Below are 16,574 nucleotides of genomic sequence, written 5' to 3'. Positions count from 1 at the left end.
TTAGAAGCAGTAATTGGAAAATGTTTAAATGTCAAGATTTAAAGTTGTTAAGTAAATTTTATTTTAATTTTATTTCAAATACATACAAACCAGGTCAGGAAAAATTCATGCCTATTTTTTTTTTAATTTTTATATTTGGGAAAGCAATATTTGAATTTAGATTACTACTCAGTCATTCCCCTAACTCAGCAGATGCCCACCAGCCTTTTCATGGAAATAGAGTTTTGCTTAGGTGGAGAGCGACACAATGCTGGATGATGACTGAGTCTTTTTGGCTCTTCTTCCTAGTCACAATGTTGTATTCCATCCCTCAACCTCATTGCAAATCAGTGTGACCATGTGACTATGTACTAGTTGCATGGAAGCAGTATGGATAACTTCTAGCCCTAGCCCAGGTCCCCTTATACTTTTTCAGTTGCAGATCAAGGATCTATAAGTGTCTTGTGTCCCTGAATTACTACCTCTATAAGGGAGACGACTGTTTCAGAATTAATACAGGGAAAAAAGTTCTGCTCTGACAAGGCATTGGGACACTTCTTTATTATTATTAATATCACCATAAACAGTAACAGGGATCAGAGAAATCAATTAACACATTTTAAAATAATTTGAAGTAATAAAGTACAGAAAAGGCTTGGGCATTTTAAAGTTTATTCTACCTAGCTTAAAATTTCTGTAAGTAATTTCAGTCTCATGATAATGACCTCAAAAAATGACCTATAACTTAACATCAGGTGCTTTCAAAAATGGTCATTTAGCTGATTACTCAGCCTGCCTGTCTAGCCAGCATCTTACCGGTCAGGAATGCTTTTTACTTTTTTCCATCAACTGACTTTCCTTTATCTATTATCACTCAAGAATGAGAAAAAACATGTTTTTTCATCCAATTTATGACATAGCAACTAAAGCTTCTGATATATTTTTTGAAGTTTAATTTATAGGAAAATAGTTTTTTTATTAATAAAATACCTCCAAAGGAACATTATAGAATCTTTTTTTTTTTTTTTTGACAGGCAGAGTTAGACAGTGAGAGAGAGAGAGACAGAGAGAAAGTTCCTCCCTCTGTTGGTTCACCCCCCAAATGGCCGCCGCACCCGGCATGCTGCACTGATCCAAAGCCAAGCACTTGGGCCATCCTCCCCTGCCCTCCCAGGCCACAGCAGAGAGCCGGACTGGAAGAGGAGCAACCGGGATACATATGTAAGACTCTATCTATCTATCCTTCTATCTATAGTTTTGATTATATATTACATTGGATATTTTCATTCATTTTAGGTCTAATATACTTCATAATATTGACAGGTCTTTAAATGACACTTCAAGAAGTCATAACATTTGAAAAGAGAGTCTCAATTCTGTTTTTAAAAATCGATCCAAATGCTTTGCTGAAAGAAAATGCACAAAAGTCCTGAAAGCACTTAATTATATGAAGCTACTTGTTTGCATTTGGTTATTCAAGGTAGGAGTTGATGGAATAAACAACATATTTGATGTGTTCTTTTAGCTTTGTGAGGCAAAATGGCACACTTGACCTTATATTTCAAAGAAAAAGACTGATTTGTTATAAAATCTTAGAGTCAACCAATTGGATTTTGTTAAGTATAAAATATTTTCATTTAGTTTAATATTTTGCTTTTTACAAAGAAAAATACCTAAGCATATGATAACTCCATGGGAAAAAGAAACCTGACACAATTCACAATTTCAAACATAAGGAAGAGACAACTGGGAACATTTTCATAGAGGCCATGGACCATTTATCTACTTGCTTTCACTCACTCAGAAATTTCAAGGTTTATTTTGAACAGATGCTGGAGGACTCAATATTAAATAAAGCACTCAGAAATCAGTTTCCTCTGATGTGTTAAGAGTTTTGACTTTCAATAATGCTTAGTATTTCAGTTTATCTCTGGATGGAAAAGCCAAAGTTGAATCAAAACCTGCAAAAGAATTTGATTAAACCTAAGATGTCAGTCCCAACAGATGAAGCCACTTTTGCTCAGGGAAGTCATTGGTGTACAGAACAGTTGCTATACAGAGGTTACATTAGCAAGAGGCCATGGGAGCAATCATCTTGACTACATGGTTTGAATTGACAATAAAAGATCTTAATATGCTGATGGTTTGTTAACTTAATTTAGTAGATAATGGTTATATTTTACTTGCTGCTGAATTATCAAACCTGTAACCAGATGCAAAGAAGAATGAATAAGGAAGTTTAAAAAGTCATATTTAAAAGTTCAGAACAAGCATGACTTTTTTATTTGCTTATCTTTATGGTTCAAATAAAATAAAAGAACTTTCCTAAGACAAAATCTTCAGGGATCTTACCACTGTGATCTCATAAAACTAAGTTATATCATCATACCTCCAAATTTATGGGTGGATCTCCTGTGCACATTTAAATCAACTAAATCTACATAGATCTAAGAATCAAGCTCATTATTATTATAGCAAAGGCACAAATAGGAAGCCAATACAAAATAGTCTAAATAAAGAGATAGATGGGGGGCCAGCACTGTCCCATAGCAGGTAAAGCCACCACCTGCAGTGCTGGCATCCTATATGGGCAACAATTTGATTCCCGATTGCTCCACTTCTGATCTGGCTCTCTGCTATGGCCTGGGAAAGCACTGGAAGATGGCCCAGGTTCTTGGGCTCCTGCACACACATGAGAGACCCAGAAGAAGCTCCTGGCTCCTGGCTTTAGATCGGCAGAGCGCCAGCTGTTGCAGCCATCTCTGGAGTGAACCAGCAGGCTGAAGACCTCTCTCTTTCTCTTTCTCTTTCTTTTTCTCTCTCTCTCTCTACCTCTCTACCTCTCTGTAACTCTGCCTTTCAAATAAATAAATGAATATTTAAAGAGAGAGAGAGAGATGGCTTATGTCAGCAGATGCTGCTGAAAATATAGCATACTCATTTTTAGAAACTGTTTAAGAAAAAAGAAGCTTCTGTCTTTTCCAGAATAGAAAATATTTTCAATTAAAGAAAAAAAAAGACAGTTTCTTTATATACAGGTGTGTGGATACATTTTATAAACTTTTTAAACAGCAAGTCAATTAAGATCATTTAAAAAGTGACATTAAGAAAGAAATCAGAAAGCAAGATTAACATGTAATAAAAATATCCCATATCACCTTTTGAAAGACATTAATATAGAGTGTATGTATTATATAAAAACAAGCATTTCCATAATAGGTTTATGAAGTTTGTCTTCAATACATGCAGACCATTTTAAATACATGCATACATGTATACATTTTGTCCTGATCTGACTGTAATATTTAGTATATTCCGAGAAGCTTTGTCAATGATAAAAATGTTTGGGTGAATGAACCAAAGAATCAATCATGCTGTATTTAAAGTGCCATTCTGGAAAATCCACTCATAAGCCTTTACAGTAATTCTGATACAATCTATAAACAATGTAATATAATTTGTTTAGACAATAAAGAAGTAAGCCCTTTCTATGGAGTGACTATTACTTAGAGGATCTGATAGCTAAGCCCTTAAGGGTTACCAGGAAGCTCTCTGGTCTTTGTTCTCTTTCTGTCCAGACAGAATTACTCTTCATACTTTCTAATACTTTCTTTCCTTTTCTGTCCTACATTATTAAAGTTGGTTTTAAACATGTCTGAGCTTAAATAATGAGACAATGTGAAAGAAATTATTCTCTCTGATAATTCTGAAACTAATGTAACTGATAACTTGGCATTTACAAAGATAGCAGAAAATTGTTTATCTCAGATCTGAAACTTGGAATGATAAATTTCTAGTGTAAGAGTGTCAAGCAACAAAAACTTACTTCTTTATCCCTTTGAAACTTTTCATTATGGGAAATCTCAAAGACATTCAGAAGTTGAAAGCATAGGATAGTGACTTTGATTTAGCCAGATTTCAGCTTCAACAAATGTCCATTTTATTTTGTTTCTGTTCCTACCATTGTTTTGTATCAAATAAAAATCTAAAAAAAAAAAACATTATCAACATAATTCCTTTGTATTCTCATACATCTAGTTAAAGTTCACAACTTATATTTGCATAAATTAGATTTTGAAATCAAATAAGGCCTATTATATTGCCTTAGATTAAAATATCTTCAGGCTGTCATTGTGGTGCAGTGAGTTAAGCCACCACCTGTGATGCCCACATCCCATATCAGAGCACCATTTTGAGTCCAAGCTACACTTATATCAATCAATCTTCCTGGTATTCTGCCCGAAAAAGCATCAGAAGATGGCCTTAGTGGGGCCAGCACTGTGGTATAGTGGATTAAGCCATTGCCTGCAATGCTGGCATCTATATGGGTGTGGTTTGATTCCCAGCTTGTCCACTTCTGATCCAGCTCCCTGCTAATAATGTGCCTGGGAAAGCAGAAGGTAGTCCATGTGTGGTAGACCCAGAAAAAGCTCCTGGTTCATGGTTTAGCCCTGCCCCAGCCATTGAGGCCATTTGGAGAGTGAACCAAGGAATGGAAGATCTCTCTCTTTCTCCCTCTCTCTGTAACTCTGACTCTCAAATAAATAAATCTTACAAAGAAAAAGGATGGCCCCCACATATGGGTCCCTGCCACTCAGGTAGGAAACACTGATGGAGCTCCAGCCATGTGGCTTAGCCTGGCCCAGCTCTAGCTGTCGTGGCAATTTGGAGAGTCAATCAGCAAATGGAAGATGTCTTTCTCTCTATGTGTCTCTCTGCCTCTCAAATAAGTACAGTAAATATCTTAAAAAATTAAAATTTCTTAAATTGTAGATACTACATCCCTTTCATTTCTTGCTACATTGAATTGAAGAAACAGCTTTAGTAATTCCTCATTTTCAGATGTCTCCCAGGGAGACAGCTCTCCATCTCCCCACACATACTGCATTAGCAGATATTATCAGAATAATTACAAATCACCATGGAATCAGCATGCACAGTTGCTGATAGGAGTAATTCCTAGATATAGCTCAGAGGAGAGAAATCAGTGGTGTTCACTCTGTCCTTCAACCTACAATTTTAAACACCTGAAAGTGAACAGAGGTAAAAAAACTATCATCTACTATTTGATATAATTCAATTATCATAGCATAAATATTAAATTTATTTTTTATTGTAGGCACAGTCATTGAACTCCAGTAAGATAGAAGTCATAAAAATGCCATGATTTGGTATCTTTAAGAGTTTTTCCTACCAATGGCAAATTCCTATCCATATAAAATACAAAACAAATACATTGACTGTATTAATGGGAAATTCTTGAACTGTTGTGTTTTATTGTGAAAATTTGTAGAATTGCAAGATCAAACATTACATCCTAAAGCCACACACACCATCACTATATTTTAAAACATGTAGAAAAAAATTTTAAATAACTTTGAAAAATTAACATTATATTTATAAATTCATTTTTAGAGAGCTGGATCAGAAGAGAAGCACCTGGGACTTGATCCGGTGCCCATATGGGATGTGAGCACTGCAGGGGGTGGTTTTGCCCCATAGGCCACAGTGCCAGCTCCTAGTCTCTTAATTTTTCGGTTTTTATTTTGTTAAACATGAAACAATTTGACAAATTAGGTTGTTCTGTCAGATACTGATCAACACTTCCAATAATGTATTCATTTCATACAAATTAAAGGTAAAAGTTTATTCCAATTGTATAATAATTATTACTACTATAATTCTCATTACTGGTATTACCCCGTTTATATAGATAGATAGATAGATAGATAGATAGATAGATAGATAGATATAGGTAGATAGATAGATAGATAAAAACCTGCACAATTTTACAAAAGTATTAAATGGCAAGTCAGCATTTCAACCCATTTTGAATTCCAGGTCCATATATTGACCATTGTATGGTCTCTCCATTCCACATTGTTTCCTGTTTTAATACATAAAAGTAAATAAAAAAATGGTTATTTATAAAGAACATCCTAAATTTCATGAAACATAAATCTTTCCTAAAAGGAATTACTAACATGAGTTTACTATTTAGATTTCAGGTCAATTTTAATCCACTTACATCCATATAAATCTGCATGAATAATCTGTGGTATGTTCTTCTATAGATATATTTTCATGGACGTAAAATACATGCTGTTTTGATTTCTTTGTAGCTTTGTTTTAATCAGTCATATTAATTTTATCTATCTCTGGTTACATTTAAATAATTCTTCTTAATTGGCATACCGTATTCCAGCCATTGAGTGTAGCATGATTGATTACTCTGTCTCCTGTTTTTGACTAGTAGATAGAATGCTGAAGTATTCATCCTTTGACATAGTTTTCTGCATATATGTGGAGAAGTTACTCTTACTAACATATTTCTGAGATGGTATTACCGAAATGCAGTACACACTTGTAATTTAATTAGACACTACATTTTTTTCCATAAAGATATTCATGAAATGTAATAAGAATTCTAAAGTAATCCAAGAGATTTATGTCTTGTTGTACCCAGGCTTTGTATATTTCCCTCTTGGGTTTGACAATGACTTGAAACCTCTCTCTAAACTACGGGATATGGCCGATGTGACAGGCTATCATTCCTGTGATGTTAGGCTAATTTGAAAAGGTGGAAGTATTTCTAAACATTTTTAGACCTCTACGCAGTTGAATGTGATCTATTCAAGGAGGAGATAATTCCTGCAGAGGTCGATGTAAACATTATACTATGTAGATGATCAGATTCTAAAAGCAAAGCCTTGAAACAGCAGAGATCTGCTCTGTTTTCATATAGTCTTTGGAAGAGGCAGTTGCCTGAATTCTACAGTAGCACAGACATAAGTGATGCCAACATGTTATCCATTTTGAGCCTCCACTTGCAAATGAACACAGCTGACGTCTTGATTTCAATCTTGTGAAACCATGAACAAAAAATTCAGGTAGGTCACTGTTATATTTAGACTTTCAAACCATTGATACTGTGAGAAAATAAGTGTATGCTTTTGTCTGTGAGTTTATGAAGATCAGCCCAAATAATGATAGAAAATTAATATACTTCAATTTCTGCTGCAGAACAGGAATTTTCAAATTTTACTATACCTTATGAGGAGCTGATTGTTCTATTTGTTTAAATTATTGCTAATCATGTAAGTAATGATGCATTATTTTAATTACCATTACTCAGAATATTAAACAAATTGAGAACTTTTTTAAATGTCAATTATTCATTTATATTTCTCATTTTGTAAATTTTTTCCTTGTTGTTGGATCAGTTGTTTTATTCTGATTGATTTGGATGAATTTTACATATTCTGAAAATATATAATTTCTATATAAGATTCACATGCCATCTCAGAGTTTGTCACTTTATACACTTTATTTATACATTCCTTTGAAATGAATCTGCTTGTATGTATTTGTATGTGTATATTAGTAATCTCATGTGTATATTTGTGTGTGTTATTTCATTTTATTTATTTTATATTTATTTGAAAGTCACAGAGGGAGAGAGAGAGAGAGAGAGAGATTTTCTATACGCTGATTCAATCCCCAAATAGCCTCAATGGCCAGGAGTTTCATCCGGGTCTCCCAAGTGAGTGCAGGAGTCCAGGCTCTTGAGCTATCTTCTTCTGCTTTCCCAGGCAGATTAATACTGAACTCAATCAGAAGTGCAGCATCTGGGACTTGAACCAGTGCCGATATGGGATGCCAGCTCTGTGAACTGCAGATTAACCCACCATGCCACAGTGCCAGCCCCACTTTCATTTCATTTCTAACAATGTTTTGAATTCTTATATATTACCATGGTATGACGAGATTTTCCTGTAGAATTTCAAGAATTTTGAGCCTTAATATTAGTATTACTATTTTGCTTTAAACCATTTGAGGATGTGTATTTATTTATTGTTTAAGTTACCCATGTAATATAAAGTAGAAATCTAGTATTCCCAATATTTATTTGATTATAAAAACAGTAATGCATATTATATACAGATGTCATATACATGTAAAAATTATTTCATAATAGATTATATTTGTCATTTTGTGGTTCCGAGAAAGAATTTAAATACTAAACTTAAAAGTGTAGAATATGTAGTGTATTGGCCGGCGCCGCAGCTCAATAGGCTAATTCTCCACCTGCGGCGCCGGCACACTGGGTTCTAGTCCCGGGCAGGGCACTGGATTCTGTCCCGGTTGCCCATCTTCCAGTCCAGCTCTCTGCTGTGGCCCAGGAGTGCAGTGGAGGATGGCCCAAGTGCTTGGGCCCTGCACCCGCATGGGAGACCAGGAGAAGCACCTGGATCCTGGCTTTGGATCAGCGCGATGCGCCGGCCGCAGCGGCCATTGGAGAGTGAATCAAAGGTAAGGGAAGACCTTTCTCTCTGTCTCTCTCTCTCACTTTCCACTCTGCCTGTCAAAAAAAAAAAAAAAAAAAAAAAGAATATATAGTGTGTACCACATAAGAGAGTTCAACATACAAAGCTCCTTTTATTTCTTAGTATACTGGCTATATTTTCATACAACACTATTTTAAAATTAGCTATAAAAGCTCCACAACTTGAACATCTGTGCTTTTATTGACCACTAAGATAGCATCCTTGTATTTCTTGCTTCCTACTTCCTGATTTAAAATTAATAAATCATACAATAGTTTACCCATATAAAGTGACTTTTAGAGAAAAATTCTTCTTGGATTATACTAACTAAAGAAGTTATTGCATGATGTAGGAAAGTACGTATGGTAAGTAACCAGTAAATAATGCGTATTTAAATATTCTTAGGAAAAAAGGCCCTTTTCTCTAAATCCAAGACAAACTGAGGTTTGACACTGAGACAATCTTATCATTTCTGTAGAGCAAGTCACACACAAGTAAGCATTCATTCTGCACCTTTGTCTTCTCTTTCTTCTTAACTGATTTTGTTCTCCGTGTTCTCAACTGGAAAATAGAATGGTCTGACACAGTGGAAATAAAGTGCAAACTATAAATTGACTCATGAAAAGTATTCAATAAAAAGTCATGTGCTTTAATTCTCTTGGAAAATGTTAAAATATCATATTACATATTTATGTACCATATTGGTTGATGCATGTAGTTGATATTTAGTTTTTAGCCTTATATCTGTTAGAACTAGGTTGCAATTTTAATTTCTGCAATTCTGAAAAATAATTCTTTGATAAGTATATTAACCAGGATTTCCCAGAGAGAATGAAAAGGTTATAGTTATGTAGATATATAAGTAAGGATATATTATAGAATATAGCTCACATAATTATAAAGAATGAGTAGTCCCACTATTGGCCATCTTAAAGTTAGAGAACCAGGAAAGTTTAGCCCAAATTCAAAGGTTTGAGAACCAGGGCACTGATGTATACCTCTCTGTCCAAGGCCAACAACCTGAGAACCCAGGGTTCTGCTGATGAAGGTCCAGGAGGCCAAAGGTTGGAGAACCTGAAGTTGTGATATCTAAGGAGAGAAGGATTTCCCATCTCCATAAAATGGAAAGAGAGAGCAGATTCATATGTTCTCTGTTTGTTGTTGTTGTTGTTGTTGTTGTTCAGGATGGTTTTGAACTGACTGGATGCCACTCACCCATATTGGATAAGGGTGCATATTCCTTACTCAGTCCACTGATTCAAATGTCAATCTTTTCTGGAAACATTCAGAAAGAATGCTTTACCAGTGAGGTGGACATCTGTTTTCCGAGTCAAGTTGGCACATGAAATTAATCACCACAAAAACATAGTAACATGAAAGCAATCTTACGCATCTTATTGTGGTAACACAAACACATATGCAGTTATAAGTTGGAATTCAGCCAGAAGATAAAGTGGATGGTTTCCAAATGAAAATTTGCAAATTTTGCCTATACTAGTTTTAAGAGATAATAAACCATGCAGAGAGCTCCATTTCTTTCCAGTAGTAGCAAGAGAAAATAAAATGAGAAGATGGATGGCAGAATGAAGTCAATTTTTTTGTTTTTATTTATTTTTAAATATTTATTTGATTAAAAGGAATAATGTTAGATAAAGAGAAAGAAACAGAAAGATATTCCATCCACTAATTCACTCTCCTAATAGTGACAACAGCCAGGGATAGGCTAAGCTGAAGTCAAGAGCCAGGAATTCCACCAGTGTCTGCTACGTGAATGACAAGAATTTAAGTTCTTGAACCATCATCTGTTGCTTCCCAGTTAGGGAACCGGATCAGAAGCATAGTAGCCAGGACTGCAAATGACAGCTTTATACGGTTTATGAATGTCCCAAGAGGTAGCTTAACCTGCTGTGCAATAACACATGCCCAGGAGTCAGATTTTTAGTTGGGCCCTGCTATGCTTTGCCATTGAGCTCTGCAGGATCCAGCTAACTTCGTGTAATTATGTGTACTCTTAAAGAAGGTAGAAGACATATATTAAATTTATCAGTGATGGTCAACTCAATAAATAATTTCTTGCCTCTGGAAATAAAAAGGACTTAGTCTAGCAAATTAGCTATACAGTTATGGGGAGCTAAAAGATGAAACAGGGAAAATACTAAACCTAGTGTTAGCAGTTTCAAGAAATTGTCATCACATTTATTGTCGACAAAATGAAAACTAACCTAAGAGCTCAGAAAAGAGTGCTGGAGAATGACTCACAAAGGAAGAATATCTTTGAGCAGGTTTCTGATGTTGATTCCAAAGGCCAAAACAATCTGGAAGCTGAAATCAGCTGGTGTTTCATTGTGAAAACAGGGCTGCTGGGCACACTGTGTCTATGAGGGCAATGCTAGCATAGATAGTAGGTACAAGGGTACACAGAAGTTCCATCTAATTGCTCTCTAGATGGAATTTTTCTGTAGTCAACTCTTGTTGCCAAGATCTAATGAAAAGCAAACTAGCAAAGAAGAATCTTAATGATGATTTTCAAACAGATTTCTGATGAATTGTTTGGAATTGAAAGATAAAAGCTAAATAAGCGGCATGATCAGCATCCATCCACACTTTACTAAACATTATTTATTTTATATAAAAATAATATGCTTTTCCTCAGTGAGACCCTTTGTCCTCTACATAAGCAAAATCACTGTCATCCTTCAACACAAAAGAGAGAAAGTATCGTTCCCACTTAAAGGCACATAATTAAGGTATATTTGAGGCATCCTGTTTTGTCTTTTATTTTAGCCATAATTCTCTTGGAATATTATTTCAGGTTAAGTACTAAATATAGAGTTATTTACAAAAAAATTACTACCTAAAAATAATGAGAAAGATGAGGAAGAAGTAAAACAAAATTAGTTGATGGTAGTTAAAACAAAGAACATTATAAGCAAGAAAGAAAATATAGCCATTATATTCCTCATTTTTGTAATTGGGCTCAATATTTGCTGTAGCTTCTTTCACTGTCCATTTTATATATTTTTTTTCCTTAGTAAAACCTCGTATGATTGGCATTCACTAGCAGAGAACGGATGGTCCAGTTCCCTAAGGAGTCCTATTTATTGTGCTCTGTAAAATTGCATGAACATTTAAGAGTGAGCCCTGGTCCTGTTATATATTTCCCCTTCTCACCTCAATTATGTATGAGCAACATCATATCATCATATCACCTTGATTATTGGATCAATAATTCCAGCCATAAACATTATCTCCTTTTTTGGCTACTGGTTCTGTGAAATAAGAAAAAAAAAAAAAAAAAAAAAAACCCAGATATCAATCTCCAATTGTTCTCTCCCTCTTACCCTCTCTCCCTCTTTCCCTCCCTCCTTCCCTCCCTCCCTTCCTTTTTTCCTTCCTTCCTTCTCTTTTTCTTTTTTATAAAAATATTTATTTATTTATTTGATTTATTTGAAAGGCTGAGTTACAGAGAGAGAGATTCCATCTGCTGCTTCAACTCCCTAAATGGCCACAATGGCTGGAGCTGCCTTTATCTGAAGCCAGGAGCCAAGACTTTCTTCTGGCTCTCCCACAGGGGTGCAGGGGCTCAAGCACTTGGGCCATCATGTGCTGCTTCCCCAGGAGCATTAGCAGGGAGCTGGATTGAAAGTGGAACAGCCAGGATTCCAACCAGTATCCAGAAGGTGGCTTAACTTGCTGCGCCACAGCACTGGCCCTGCTATCTCTATTTCTGATGTCATTTAGTTTGGAATCACTTGATGGAGGCATTCTTCTTATTAGGAATTAAGATTTCTAAACCAGTGGAGCCCAGTTATGGAGACAGGAAGCAAAAATTCTTCAGGGAATTCTATGTTAATAATGAGAAAAATATAATCAATCTATTGTTTCTCTTAAGTCCAAGCATTCTAGTTATGACAAAATATTGTAAACATCTATGCAATATACATCATTTCAACCTTAGAGATTATTCTACATATTATTAGGTCAGTTGCTTCTGTATAATGAGCTGCATGGTGAGACTATTATAACCCTCAGGAATGAACACATTGTCATATACCTTTTCAGTGCAATGCATTCCTACAATTAAAAAATATTGGATTGGGTACCATGGCACTGAATAAGGTTTGTAACTCTTCAGATGATGGTGTTAACAGACTACTGGGGAAGGGAAGGAAATCTGTATGTAACAGAAGGGTCAATTACAATGAGAATAGATCATTTGCCTTTTAAAGGAGGGCAACAATGCCCTTTTGTTTTGCTATCATGTGAGTGAATTCTAGCCTCTGGAAGAATGCTATATGAGAGGTTCAATAAATGGTGCCTACTTTTTTCAAGTTTTTCTATCAGTAATTGTGATAGTTACATTAGCCTTAGCAAGAAAAAACCCACAATGTTGTGCCCGTGCTTAGCCTTCATCCGTGTTGCCATTGCAATCATGCAATCAATGAACTAAAGATAATTTTTGGTGTACCTAGAATGTATCATTTTGTCCCTTGATTTTTATGAGCTGACTCTTCTTTTGATATACTTTGATAATCATTCATATTTGACACAAATACCTTTACTCTTGTACATTTTCTAAGAAGTGCATCTATGTACTTCTTTTTCTGGCCCTATTATTCATCAGTGCTCCAATATAATTCTTTCTAAGATGATGACCATCTAGTAAATTAGATGCTGACCATCTAGTAAATATTTCAATTATAATGTTAATCATCCAAGGAAAGTTTCACTGATGCTGGCATATTGACCTAGAATCAAATAGGTCCATTGTTGTGAAATGAGAAGAAGGAAATAATTTAGCAAGAATAGATCAGTGAGAGCTGTATGCATCTATAATTCATTTTCATCATGAAGAAGTAGTCGCACCTGCTCATTTGTACTTATTTCCACTTAATGATTAGTTACACTTGTCATGGCAAATTTTATCACACATTGGATCAGATATAATAAAATTTCTAATCATAAATTTGTTGGTTTTTGGGAGTAGATGTTGTGGCTCAAAGGGTTAAGTCTATGCTTGGGACACCATGTCTCTATTGGAGTGCCTGGGATCAACCATTGCTTCCATTTCCAATCCACTTTCCTGCTAATGCACCTGGGAGGCATCAGATGATGGTTCACATGCTTGGGTTCCTGCCACCTGCATGCAAGAGCTGGATAGAGATACTAGTTCCTGGCTCTGACTGACCCAGCCATGACTGTTGTGGACTCAAATAGTCCACAACTATCGAATGAAGACCCCCACCCCTCGACTCCATGTCTCTCTCTTTCTCACAAACATACACACACTCTGTCTTTCAAACAAATACCTTTTTAAAAAGCTTACAAATTCTATGATCAATACCTTTTTTATAGATAACAGTAATATGATAAGAGCTGTTTCTCACAACTGGAAGAAAAGGGCATGACATTTCTCTACCACTCTAAGATTTTACAATGGATCTATACAGCTTTCTCTTTTTCAGAAATGCTTACATTATATTTAGATCTGCTTGGTTATAAGACAAAAAATACCATAATAGGTTTTATAGGAGCATAAAATTGGTGCAGAACATTTACTTGCACCAAGCCCTAGCCAAAAGGGCAACTTTATGGTTACCTCATTAATAAGCCATACAAATGCACTCAAATGTGATTTCATTATTTCCAAGGTGGAAAAAAAGTTCCATTCAGTGTGTTTCCTCTTTTTCTGTAATAGTTCAGTAACAAAAGTAGCAAACTGTTTTTCCAGCCTCTATCCCACCTGTGTAAAGCAGCTGGACAGAAATGCTACCAAAAAAGTTTTTGAAACACATTTGATACTCCAATGTATCTCATAAGCGTGCTACTTCTTTTCCTTGCTTGGCCCAGTCAGCATGGTGGCATGAATTTAACTGTCCACTGTGATTGCTTACAGGTTATAATTAAGATTTTGGTGTACTTACTCAGTGATACTCAAAGCATTTCTCATGTTCTTGTACTGATTTAGAGTTTCTGGCTCACAATGTATTAAGTACATAAATTGAATGTAGGCTTTCACTTATCTCAATACAGACAGACATACTTTCATGGACTAGTCTAGTATTTGAAAAGATAATGCACAAGAGTAAGAAAGCTTTGAGGCCAGCACTGTGGCACAGTAGGATAATCCTCCACCTGCAGCGCCAACATCCAATATGGGCACCAGTTCTAGTCCTGGCTGCCCCTCTTCTTATCCAAATCTCTGCTATGGCCTGGAATAGCAGTAGTACATGGCCCAAGTCCTTGGGCCCCTGCACCCACCTGGGAGAAGCACCTGGCTCCTGGCTTTGGATCGGTGCAACTCTGGCTGCTGTGGCCATTTGGGGAGTGAACCAACGGAAGGAAGACCTTTCTCTCTGTCTCTCTCACTATCTGCAATCTACCTGTCAAATAAATAAACAAAATTAAAAAAAAGAATAGGAAAGCTATCCTAGCTCCAATTTGTGCATTGTGTCACTCAGATACTAGCAAACCATTTATGGTATTAAACACAATTTGGTATAAACAAGAAGGGTCATTTGCCAGATCAATACCTGCAAACCAAGAGTTGGACCCCATTTGCTCCAGGTGAAACCATTTATCTGGAAAAGCATTTTCTACTGGGTCTGCCATCTGTTTATGATTATTATAATCCATAATTTATTACTATAATTCATCAACCTTTTGAAAAAGAAAATAGGCAAAATAAATTTGAATGTGATAGTAATCCTCCTCTCTGCATCTTTCAAGTCTTTATTTGTGGCCCTAATTTCTGCAATTTCTTAAGATGTGTGCTATGATTTTATGCATTCACCATGCTGGTAAGAGTTATTTACAGCATGCTTCATACTATGGTAGTTTAGATGAAGATTTAATTTATTATACATATCAGGAGGATGCAATGATTACATTTTCTTAGATGTGTAAATTTAATTTGGCAAAAACATAAAGTAAATAAAATTGTCATTTAATTCATATGTTCATAGGCCAATGGTGAGAGTCTGGATGCCTTAGGCTATGTCTATTCCAACTATGCACTCAAAAATTTATAAAATAAGGCCCAATTGTTGTGGGGCAGTGGTTAAGCCTCTGCTTGGAAGGTCTATATCCCAATTGAAGTGCATAGATTCAAATCCTAGTTCATCTCTCTTTCTCTCTCTTCCTGTCCTTCGAAATACTATAGAGAGTACTGGGTTTGGTTCTTTAGAAATATCATTATATTAAAGTTAGTGTCTATTAATCTTAAAACATTCTGAATATTTCCCACTTGCCATTATTCTGTCAGATTTGTAAAAGTTTTCAGTTCCTTTTAGGATAATGTGCTCATAATTACAGTATATATCTCAGTTTTGGAGGCTTTTTCCATAAGGAAATCTACCTGCTTCTTGCATCCAAGGATTACAGAACTTTGACTAAGCTAAGGTCCATAAATTTCTTGAGAGGCTGTTAATCTCCAATGTAGCAATATAAGGTTTCACTCAACCAAAGGACATTTCACAAAAAATATATGTCAAGTGATTCTTGAGTATATTGACCTCATAGGTTGTTGCTAGTAATCCATCATTGAGTACTGTGAAGATGTTGTTAGCTTTCTGATTACTATTTCACTCCTGTTCCTTTTTGTGTTTAATCTTACTTTGTCTCTGATTATTAAGTACTCATGTTTAGATTCTGAAGCTATGGTAATAATGCCATGCAATCCACATTTTCCAACTCAGTGAGGCCATTCCCAACGTCAGCCACAGCAAAGTTTATGAGAATGATGTTGCTCCTCATTAATGCACCTAAGCTTGAATAAAGGTGAGGATATTCTTTATCTATTACAGAATGTATTATTCAGAGCGGTGTAGTGTGGGGAGCAGGGCCTGTCTCCCGCAACATGGCGAAATAAGTACTGAGACTACCGAGACTAGACTAGACCACTGAGACTATTAAGACTAACTCTATGCATCTGATCTCCCATCATATGGCGCTGAGAGAGAGTAAACAAATCTTACACAGCTGCTTCGTTAATTAGCTGATTCCTGACGCAACCCCTTAAAAGGGGGAGAGAGACAACATGCGCGGCCACGCCCCCCTGAGATAGCCAGTCGGAGAGCTCGCCGGTGCCGCTCCTCCACGGAGGTGGGGGAGCAGCAGCAAACCCGGGAAGGGCGGGGGAAAGAAAACAGCGCAGGGTCTGGTGTGTTCCTCTGCGAGTGGTGGAGCGACAGTGTAGCAGCAGCATGTGGTAAATACACTCCAGTATTATTCCTGTCTCACTAAAGCTTTGGATTTCCTCCTGTCTAT

General features: G+C 36.0%; 1 long non-coding RNA gene across 1 annotated transcript in view; it reads left to right on the top strand.

The window, feature by feature from the left end:
- The first annotated feature begins 6,538 nt into the window (after window positions 1-6,538).
- LOC138843681 (uncharacterized) overlaps window positions 6,539-16,574 on the top strand; it is a 222,065-nt gene continuing 212,029 nt past the window's right edge. Inside the window, exon 1 of the long non-coding RNA XR_011378610.1 lies at window positions 6,539-6,869. This is a non-coding gene — a long non-coding RNA (uncharacterized lncRNA). The remainder of the gene's footprint in view (window positions 6,870-16,574) is intronic.

This window comes from Oryctolagus cuniculus, chromosome 9, assembly GCF_964237555.1.
Source record: "Oryctolagus cuniculus chromosome 9, mOryCun1.1, whole genome shotgun sequence".
In the NCBI taxonomy this organism is placed as follows: Eukaryota; Metazoa; Chordata; class Mammalia; order Lagomorpha; family Leporidae; genus Oryctolagus; species Oryctolagus cuniculus.
This window is presented reverse-complemented; position numbering and strand designations above follow the sequence as displayed.